The following is a 9975-nucleotide window of genomic DNA, read 5'->3' as shown; positions in this document are numbered from 1 at the left end:
CTCTTCACCACACACACTGAGTGACCTCATCTGCCACTCACCCTCTTCTGTAGCTTGGGTGCCGGGAGCGGGCCATGTAAGAACTCTGGGCCGGCACGCAGCCCAAGCCTGTGTAATCCCAGCACTTTAGGAGGCCGCCGAGACGGTGGGATCACAGGTCAGGGAGACGAGACTAACTCTGGCTACATGTGAAACCCCTGCCTCTACTTAAAATATAAGAAATTAGCTGGCTAGGTGGTGGGTGCCTGTAGTCCCAGCTACTCGGGAGGGGCGAGGCAGGAGAATGGCGGAACTCAGGAGTTAGGTGTAGCTGATTGGCACATTTAATTCTGTGCCTGGGTATTAGAGTAAGACCTGTCCTCAAAAAAGAACTCTAAGTGGATGAGGAGTAGAAGGTGATCTACCTGTTGCCACTGAACTCCAAGAAAAACTTTGTTGAGTTCACATGTCCAGTTTCAGGTCCAAGATATACAGCAGTACTTTATTTTCTATATTAGTTACCAATGGAGCCAGGAAGAAACCAGGAGAGGGAAAATAGGGTTTCTACATGAAGAAGATGAGTGGAAGCCTGCATCACTTAATGGTTGTCCTGAGTTAATGGAGGACAATACATGGAACACGTTCTAGTACGTCAGCCCAACCCAACTGCACTGAGGTGAGGGAGCAGGCAGAAGACGGGAGTGTGCATGTTGGCAAGAGGGGCAGATGGCACTCAGGGATTCTTAGTAAGTACAACTGACTAAAGTGTTTTTGGGTAGAAGGAAGAATTGAGCTGCAGCCAGGCGAAGACAGAGCGCCCCCCTGCCAGGAGCTCATGCTGAAGCAACACAGTAAGTCCCCGAGAATCTTGAATCTGTGAACATCGCCCAGACAGAACAGGCATGCAGGCAACACTTGGAATGCACAGCAAACACACTTTGGCCTCTGGTGGCCCAAACAAGTCTGAGTGGGCACAGAAAGGCCAATATCTTGGCTAGGAGCCACCATTCAAGTGTAGGAGAGCAAGTTCAGGTCATAAAAGCCATCCACATCAAAGTGGCCGATCCTTGCGGAGGTGTGACTGGCCCGGATCATCTCTGTCAGTGCCCACATCTGCTGCACCTTGGAGGATAGCCTGCTGGGGTCTGGGAGCCCCTCATAGAGGAGTGCAGGTTGCTCCCAGGGCACTGGGGGAGAGAGCCACTTGGGGGAGATCATGGAGGGGCTCTTTGGTCCCTGCTGATAGATCTACAGCTCCTCCACTGTGAAAGACAGCCACAGTGGTGATGGTTGCTGCAGAATCAGGCGTAGCTCCGATACTCTGGCCATATCACACAGTATCTGATACTTGAACAGCGACACATATTCCTGGGCTCCTTCCTCACTGTGTGGGTCAGGCATCAGACAGTAGTCCCGTAGTCAAGTCACCCACTTGGCTGATATGTGTGCAGAGGTGTGCTGACAGACACGGATGCTCTAAAAAGCTGTGTAGTAATTCTTTTTTTTTTTCTTTTTGAGACGGAGTTTCACTCTTTTTGCCCAGGCTGGAGTGCAATGGCACGATCTCGGCTCACCACAACCTCCGCCTCCCAGATTCAAACGATTCTTCTGCCTCAGCCTCCCGAGTAGCTGGGATTACAGGCATGCGCCACCACCCCAGCTAATTTTGTATTTTTAGTAGAGACGGGGTTTCTCCATGTTGGTCAGACTGGTCTTGAACTCCCGACTTCAGGGAATCCACCTGCCTCGACCTCCCGAAGTATTGGGATTACAGGCGTGAGCCACCGTGCCCAGCCGCTGTGTAGTAATTCTTAAACATGATCTCCTCGAGGGGAGTGACTCAGGGGAAGATGACATCAATGACTAGCATGCCAGGCCAGCATTGGGAAGTCTGCACGTCACCCACCTGCAGGGCTATGGTGCCTTTCACATGGTAAGGCACCAAAACGCAGGACATGGTGCCAGCAGCTGAGATTAAGTGCAACCGCCACTCCAGGCCCCTGACCACCAGCCCTTCCCGCCATCCTCAGGTTCTCATCTTGGATAGGAAGATGACAGAGGCAATGTTGTGCCCTTCTCATTTCAGCCTATGAGGTGGCACATGGTTTGAATACTGGTGATATTCACTTTGATTCTTTCGTTAAGGCAGTATCTGCCATGTTTCTCTATTTTAAAGTTATTATTTTCCTATTTCAGTTCAGAGTTGGGAGGTACTTTGAGGCTACGTCAATATCCCATTCCTCATCAAACTTTCCACTTATTCATTAATTTATGGCAGTATGGACTCACGGTTTTCCATTTTATTCAATAGGTTATAATTCATTCCTTTCATTATTTATTTTGATTTTTAACTTTTTGTTTTAAAATAAGTATAGATTCACATGCAGTAGTAACAAAAATTATAAGGGAGAAGCCATGCACTCTTCACTCAGTTCCCCAATTGGTAGCATCCGGCATAACTATAGTACCATGTCAAAACCAGGATATTGATGTTGGTGCAATCCAGAGTGTATTCAGATTTCACCAGTTTTATGTGCACTTATTTGTGTGAGTTTAATTCCATTCAGTTATTTCACCTGTAACCACCACCACATTCAAGACAGAGAAGGCTTCCATCCCCATAAAGCTCCCTTGTGCTACCCCTTTATAAATGGAACAGACACCTACCTTCTCCACCACCCTAATCCCTCGCAGCACCTAATCTCTATTTTCTTATTTCAGGATTATTGTAGAAAATAAATCATACAATACGCAATTTTTTCAGATTGGCTTTTTCACTCAGCATAATCCCGTGGAAATCCACCCAAATCGTTGTATGTATCAAGGGTTTGCTCCTTTGTATTGCTGAGCACTGTTCCATAGTATGGACATATCACAGAGATAAACATTCATCCCTAATGGTGAAAAGGCATTTGGGCTGTTTCACTTTGTGGCTATTACAAATAAAGCTGCTATGAATGTTCATGTACAGGGTTGTATTTTTTGTGATCCTCCCACCGCAGCCTCTAGAGTACTTGGGACCTGGCGCTGACATGCCCTGCGCCCCCACCCCAGGCGCCCGCCTGCTTCTCGTTCTTTTTTTTTTTTTTTTTTTTTGAGACAGGGTCTCGCTCTGTCGCCCAGGCTGGAGTGCAGTGGCGGATCTCAGCCACTGCAAGCTCCGCCCTCCAGGTTCACGCCTTTCTCCTGCCTCAGCCTCCCAGTAGCTGGGACTACAGGCGCCAGCCCAGCCCGCCCGGCTGGATTTTTGTATTTTTAGTAGAGGGGGTTTCCTGCGTGTTAGCCAGGATGGTCTCGATCTCCTGACCTGCGTGATCCGCCCGTCTCAGCCCCTCCCAAAGTGCTGGGATTACAGGCTTGAGCCACCTTGCCCGGCCTCGTTCTTTTTTTAGATGGAGTCTTGCTCTGTCACCCAGGCTGGAGTGCAGTGGTGCAATCTCAGCTCTCCACAACCTCTTCTGGGTTCAATTGATTCTCCTGCCTCAGCCTCCCAAGTAGCTGGGATTACAGGCACCCACCACCACGCCCAGGTATTTTTGTATTTTTAGTAGAGATGGGGTTTCAGCATGTTGGCCAGGCTAGTCTCGAACTCCCGACCTCAGGAGATCCACCTGCCTCGGCCTCCCAAAGTGCTGGGATTACAGGCATGAGCCACTGCGCCCAGCCTCTTTTTTTTTTTTTTTTAATAGAGATAGTCTTGCCATATTGCCTAGGCTGGTCTTGAACTCCTAGGACCAAGCGATCCTCCTGCCTCCCGAAGTGCTGGGATTATAAGCATAAGCTAGCGCACATGGCCCGTAGAATATATTTTCTTTTCTTTTCTTTTTTTTTTTTTGAGACGGAGTCTCACTCTGTTGCCCAGGCTGGAGTGCAGTGGCATGATCTCGGCTCACTGCAACCTCCACCTCCTGGGTTCAAGCAATTCTCCTGCCTCAGCCTCCCGAGTAGCTGGGATTACAGATGCCTGCCACTGCGCCTGGATAATTTTTGTAGTTTTAGTAGAGACAGCGTTTCACCATGCCAGGCTGGTCTTGAACTCCTGACCTTGTGATCCACCCTTCTCGACCTCCCAAAGCGCTGGGATTTTAGGCGTGAGCCACCATGCCTGGCCAACAAAGCCATCCTTTCTGTCTCACAAACTATTCCCTGGCCATTTCACAATCTTTGCTGCACGCATTAGGGCTTTGTGGGTGATGATAAAAAGGGGGTATTTTGTTTCATTTTATCATTAGAATCTTTAAAAGAGTAGCAAGTTATTTGGCTGGACTTCCCAAAAATGTAGCTGGGAAGAACAATGTAGCCGATCAAAAGCTGAAAATTACTTTCAAGGACTCAGGAGGGGAACATGTGATACGTGCTGCAACATATCTGTTAAAACAGCCACTGTGCTGAAATTCCTTTGTGGGGAAAGGTGGAGATTTTTGCAAATGCAAGACAAAATATTACTTCTCTGGGTATGACCACAGTAACAAGGACACAGAAAAACAAGTCAGAACCAGAGGAAAGATGGGGTTATCTGTCCTAAGAATCAAAGCCTCCTATGGATCCTCACTCTGAGAGTGCCTGGAAATAAGAAGCTGAGTTTCATCGACAGCAGCAGGAAACGCAGAGTGAGAAAAGCAGGAAGAAGGCAGGGTGCAGTTGCTCACGCCTGTAATCCCAGCACTTTGGGAGGCCAGGGCAGGTGGATCATCTGAGGTCAGGAGTTCGAGACTAGCCTTACCAACACGGAGAAACTCCATCTCTACTAAAAATACAAAATTAGTTGGGCGTGGTAGCACATGCCTCTAATCCCAGCTACTCGGGAGGCTGAGGCATCCCTCAGAATTGCTTGAACCCAGGAGGCAGAAGTTGCGGTGGGCTGAGATCACAGCATTGCACTCCAGCCTGGGCACCAAAAGCGAAACTCAGTCTTAAAAAAAAAAAAGAAAAAGAAAAAGAAAAGTATAGACACTAGATTGTAGTTGTAGAATTACATCACAATGGAAATATGTTCAGGCTGAGTCCTTCCTTTGGCATGTTTGCATTGTGTGAACACTGGAATGAATCCATTTCTGTTACCATTACCATATGTTTTCCTCATCCCGTGGGGTCTTCTCAGTACGTAGCATTGCGTAAGCCACTCTAACACTGGAGTTCAGAGAACTGGTTTGAGTTCCAGCTTGCTAACCAGGTGGTGCTCAAAACACAGCCATGGCCACAAAAGCCCATTCTCTGAAGTTGGTGTGTGATGTATAAATTCATAGCCTAATTCTCCTTTTGACTCCTCAATACACTGCTTCAGAAAGATGGTAGCCAACCACCCTTTTGTGGTTCATAAGTGTGGTGGTTCAGTGTTCACGCTCATGTGTGAGACGTGCCTCCCTCCAACCTTGTTATAGCACAAGCACATTACCCATCTGACATGAGGGGAAAAAAGGTTACGGTTCTAAATGTCATTTTTGGAAAAGAAAAATTCAGCCAGGAGGGGTGGCCCACGCCTGTAATTCCAGCACTCTGGGAGGCCAAGGTGGGCGGATCACTTGAGGTCAGGAGTTTGAGACCAACCTGGCCAACGTGGCGAAATCCTGTCTTTACAAAAAAAAAAAAAAAAAAAAAAATAGCCATGCGTGGTGGCAGGCACCTGTAGTCCCAGCTACTCGGAATGCTGAGGTGGGAGGATCACTTGAGCCTGGGAGGTGGAGGTTGCTGTGGGCCGAGATTGCACCACTGCACTCCAGCCTGAGTGACAGAGTGCAACCCTGTCTCAAAAAAAAAAAAAAAAAAAAAAAACACAGAAAAGAAAAGAAATCCAAAGACTGTGATACTTTCTTCATAATTCCCTAGTTTTAACATGGAGGGAGGGTATATATTAAAATATATTTGTATTTCATATTATATATGTTATATATGACACACACATAAAACATATGCACAGGACAAGAGACAAGCCAGGACATCATAGGACTTTAGTACTTCAAATACAGCCATCACTTTTGCCATATCCATGTACCAAATGAACATTATTTACTTAACATGTTTCTTTAAATTGGTGCACATTTTATTTATTTATTTATTTATTTATTTATTTATTTATTTGAGATGGAGTCTCAGTCTGTAACCCAGGCTGGAGTGCAGTGGTGTGATCTTGGTTCACTGCAACCTCCACCTGCCAGGTTCAAGTGATTCTCCTGCCTCAGCCTCCCGAGTAGCTGGGACTACTGGCGCCCGCCACCACGCCCGGCTAATTTTTTGTGTTTTTAGTAGAGACGGGGTTTCACCATGTTAGCCAGGATGATCTCGATCTCCTGACCTCGTGATCTGCCCGCCTCGGCCTCCCAAAGTACTGGAATTACAAGCGTGAGCCACCGCGCCCAGCCTATTTATTTTTGAGGCAGGGTCTTACTTACTCTATTGCCCAGGCTGGAGTGCAGTGGTGCGATCTCGGCTTACTGCAACCTCCACCTCCCAGGTTCAAGTGATTCTCCTGCCTCAGTCCCCTGAGTAGCTGAGATTACAGGCACCCGCCACCATGCCCGGCTAATTTTTGTATTTTTGGTAGAGACGGGGTTTCACCATGTTGGCCAGGCTGGTCTCAAACTCCTGACCTCAGGTGATCCACTGGCCTCGGCCTCTCATAGTGCTAGGATTAAAGGTGTGAGCCATCACTCCTGGCCCACATTTTAAAACGTAAGTAAAAATGCATTTATTTGTCTCTGATGGAGTTAATGGGCACAGCAGGAGACAGATGGTACCTTCCCCAGTTTCTTTCAGCCTCCATGGTGTATATCTTTTTTTTTTTTTTAAGAGACAGGAGCCAAGCAAGGTAGCTTACATCTGCATTTCCAACATTTTGGGAGGCTGAGACAAGAGGATGACTTGAGGCCCAGAGTTTGAGACCAGCCTGCACAACTTAGTGAGTCCCCTGTCTCTACAAGGAAGGTGTGGTGGCTCTCACATGCAGTTTCAGCTACTCAGGGAGGCTAAGGTGGGAGGATCACTTGAGCCCAGGAGTTCAAGCCTGCAGTGAGCTATGATTGCATCCCTGCACTCCAGCCCGGACCAGAGATTGAGACCTTGACTCTTAAAAAGACAGAGAGATGCCGGGCATGCGTGGTGGCTCACACCTGTAATCCCAGCACTTTGGGAGGCCTAGGTGGGCGGATCACAAGGTCAGGAGTTCAAGACCAGCCTGGCCAACATAGTGAAACTCCATCTCTACTAAAAATACAAAAAATTAGCCGGGCGTGGTGGCCGGCACCTGTAATCCTAGCTACTCGGGAGGTTGAGGCAGGAGAAACGCTTGAACCCGGGAGGCAGAGGTTGCACTGAGCTGAGATTGTGCCACTGCATGCCAGCCCCTGTGACAGTGTGAGACTTCATCTCAAAAAAAAAAAAAAAAAAAAGGGAGAGAGAGTCTCACTGTCATCCAGGCTGGAGTGCAGTGGTGCAATCATAGCTCACTGAAGCCTCAAACTCCTGGGCTCAAGGGATCCTCCTGCCTCAGCCTCCTGGGTAGCTGGGATTACAGGCATGAGCCACCATGCCTGGCCCAGTACATCTTTTGACAACAGAAGAGCAGATTTCAGGCCCAGAGCTTCCACCAAACAGTAGTATTCAGCTAAAATTCAGTAACTTTTGTTTTTGTAGTACTGACCCCAGTATAGAAAGGAAAAAAAAAACAAAAAACAAAAAAACAAACAAAAAAACCAATAACTTGGAAAAACATTTTGTGATTACACAACATTCTCTTTTAAGGACATAAATTATGAAATAAAGTTAATTTTCTTTAAAAAGATATAAGTTAACATGTTAGACATCAGCATATTGCTATCACTTTAATTTAATCAAAGTGATTCAGTTATTGGAGGGATATTTTCAAACAGCCACATTGCAACTCAGAAAAGAAACTAAAGCCAGGTCAAGAAGGCAGACCTTTCTAGTATTTTACTTCTCATGCAAATATTGAGACTATGTTTGTTATGTAACTCACTATAAGTAGCCATGTAACTTGTAGTTCAATAAGTGTGATTAATGTGTATAATCAAAAACTGCAAAGAAAATAAATATTTGATTCTCTTACTAATATCCCTCTACAAACCCAGAGAGACATCTGAATATGCAACATGCAATGCTGGGGTGATGGCCTCAGAACAGAGATCAGGAGTGAGAGGGTGGCCAGCCATAGAAGCGAAATCATTACAAACACTGGCACAGTGGCACACAGGCAAGTGATGCCCTTCTCGTGTGAGTACCGAGAGAAAGACTATCACTTGCACGCTAGTATTGCACCCTCAAAACTACCAGCGCTATAGACTAGCATTTGCCACATTCCCAGAGCACCCCAGATGCTCTGGGCATATGTTTTCTTTTTGTTGTTGTTGTTGTTTTTGTTGTTGTTGTTTTGTTATTGTTGTTGTTGTTGTTGTTTTTAGACAGTTTGGCTCTGTCACCCAGGCTGGAGTGCAGTGGTGTGATCTCGGCTCACTGCAACCTCCACTTCCCAGGTTCAAGTGATTCTCCTGACTCAGCCTCCCGAGTAGCTGGGAGTACAGGCACGCACCACCATGTAGGGCATATACTTTCTATAAGAGTGAAAAATTTCATCTGTTGGCCTGCCTGAAGATTTTGCTTAATGCAACATTATGTTTTAATTTTTCTTTCTTCCCTTCCCCCTTTTCCTTCCTTCCTTCCTTCCTTCCTCCTTCCTTTCTCCCCTCCCCTTCCCTTCCCTTCCTTTCCTTCTCTCTCTGTCTCTGTCTTTCTTTCTTTTTGAGACAGAGGCTTGCTCTGTTGCTCAGGCTAGAGTGCAGTGATGTGATCTCAGCTCACTGCAGCCTCAACCTCCCTGGCTTAAGTGATCCTCCCAGCTCAGCCTCCCAAGTTGCTAAGACCACAGGCACGCGCCACCACACCCAGCAATTTTTTCTTTCTTTTTTTTTTTTTTTGTATTTTTTTGTAGAGAGAGGTTTTCACTATGTTGTCCAGGCTGGTCTCAAACTCCTGGCCTCAAGCGATCTGCCTGCCTCAGTCTCCCAAAGTGTTGGGATTACAGGCTTTTTAAACTTTTCAAAGGGGAAAAGAATTGCAAACTAAAGACTGAGAGCATATTCTTTGTTGTAGGTGTACGTGTTTGCTCACAGCTTGTGTAAGGAGCCCAATTTTTGGTGGAAGAAAGGGAAACTGTCAGTCTCAACTGCACAAGTGAGATATTGGATAAGTCACTTCACAGTTCGGTGTTTCTGTTTCCTGACCTGTATGACAGATACAAGACTGTGTACCCATTTGGTTTAGTTTGGTTTTGGGCTTAACTAATCTCCAAATACCCTTTTTACTGTGAAATGTCTGTGATCTGCATTCTTAGGTTACACTGATTACTAATTTCTTTGCACTGCAGTTTTGTTTTTTTTTTCCTAGAAAAAGTACAGTTATGGTTTCTTGTCTTCCTTTTTAGAATATCTTAAGTAACCCCCCACATCCAAGTTTCCAGTAGGTTTCCAGTCCTAATATGGTTCATAGTTCCATAGTGCTCAAGGGTATTGATGTATTAGGGCAATGTGACCCAGGAAACTGCTGCGGAAAATTGTAAGGTAAGGTGACATTAGAAAGATGTTTCATCAAAATGTCAAAGTGTGCGAGAGTGTATCCTCCCTCGCATTTCTGCACATTTGTGTCAAGTGGTCAAGCAGTTCCTAAGCAACGGTGCGGAGGTGGTTGCTAGGCTGGTTTGTCACGTGTCCACGGATTCAGCCGCTAAAGAAATGGTGGGCCCAACTGCATTCAGACAGTTTATTGTTTAAAGAGACAGTAAGACCATCAAGGTGTCAGCTCCAACATCCCTAGTCCCACAGGATGACACTGAACCAGAGGGGCCAGGTGACATTGAAGGGCCAACTCAAAAACGACCACAAGCAGTTTTGTAATAGACTTACACAGAAGCTTGCAGCTGAAATATAAGTCTGGGCAAAGTAAAAACCAGAGCCAGGGAGGCTGATGAGAAACTGTCTCATGGTGGCT

The 9975-nt window shown here is 46.4% G+C and overlaps 1 non-coding gene and 1 pseudogene across 1 annotated transcript; one reads left to right on the top strand and one right to left on the bottom strand.

The window, feature by feature from the left end:
• Positions 1-571: 571 nt before the first annotated feature.
• Positions 572-2985, bottom strand: LOC101018333 (annotated as a pseudogene).
• A 2295-nt stretch (positions 2986-5280) lies between these two features.
• Positions 5281-5384, top strand: LOC116272283. Its single transcript, XR_004180999.1, has one exon. It is a non-coding gene; the product is annotated as a small nucleolar RNA U13 (small nucleolar RNA).
• The last annotated feature ends 4591 nt before the right edge of the window (positions 5385-9975 follow it).

Source organism: Papio anubis, chromosome X (assembly GCF_008728515.1).
Source record: "Papio anubis isolate 15944 chromosome X, Panubis1.0, whole genome shotgun sequence".
In the NCBI taxonomy this organism is placed as follows: domain Eukaryota; kingdom Metazoa; phylum Chordata; class Mammalia; order Primates; family Cercopithecidae; genus Papio; species Papio anubis.
This window is presented reverse-complemented; position numbering and strand designations above follow the sequence as displayed.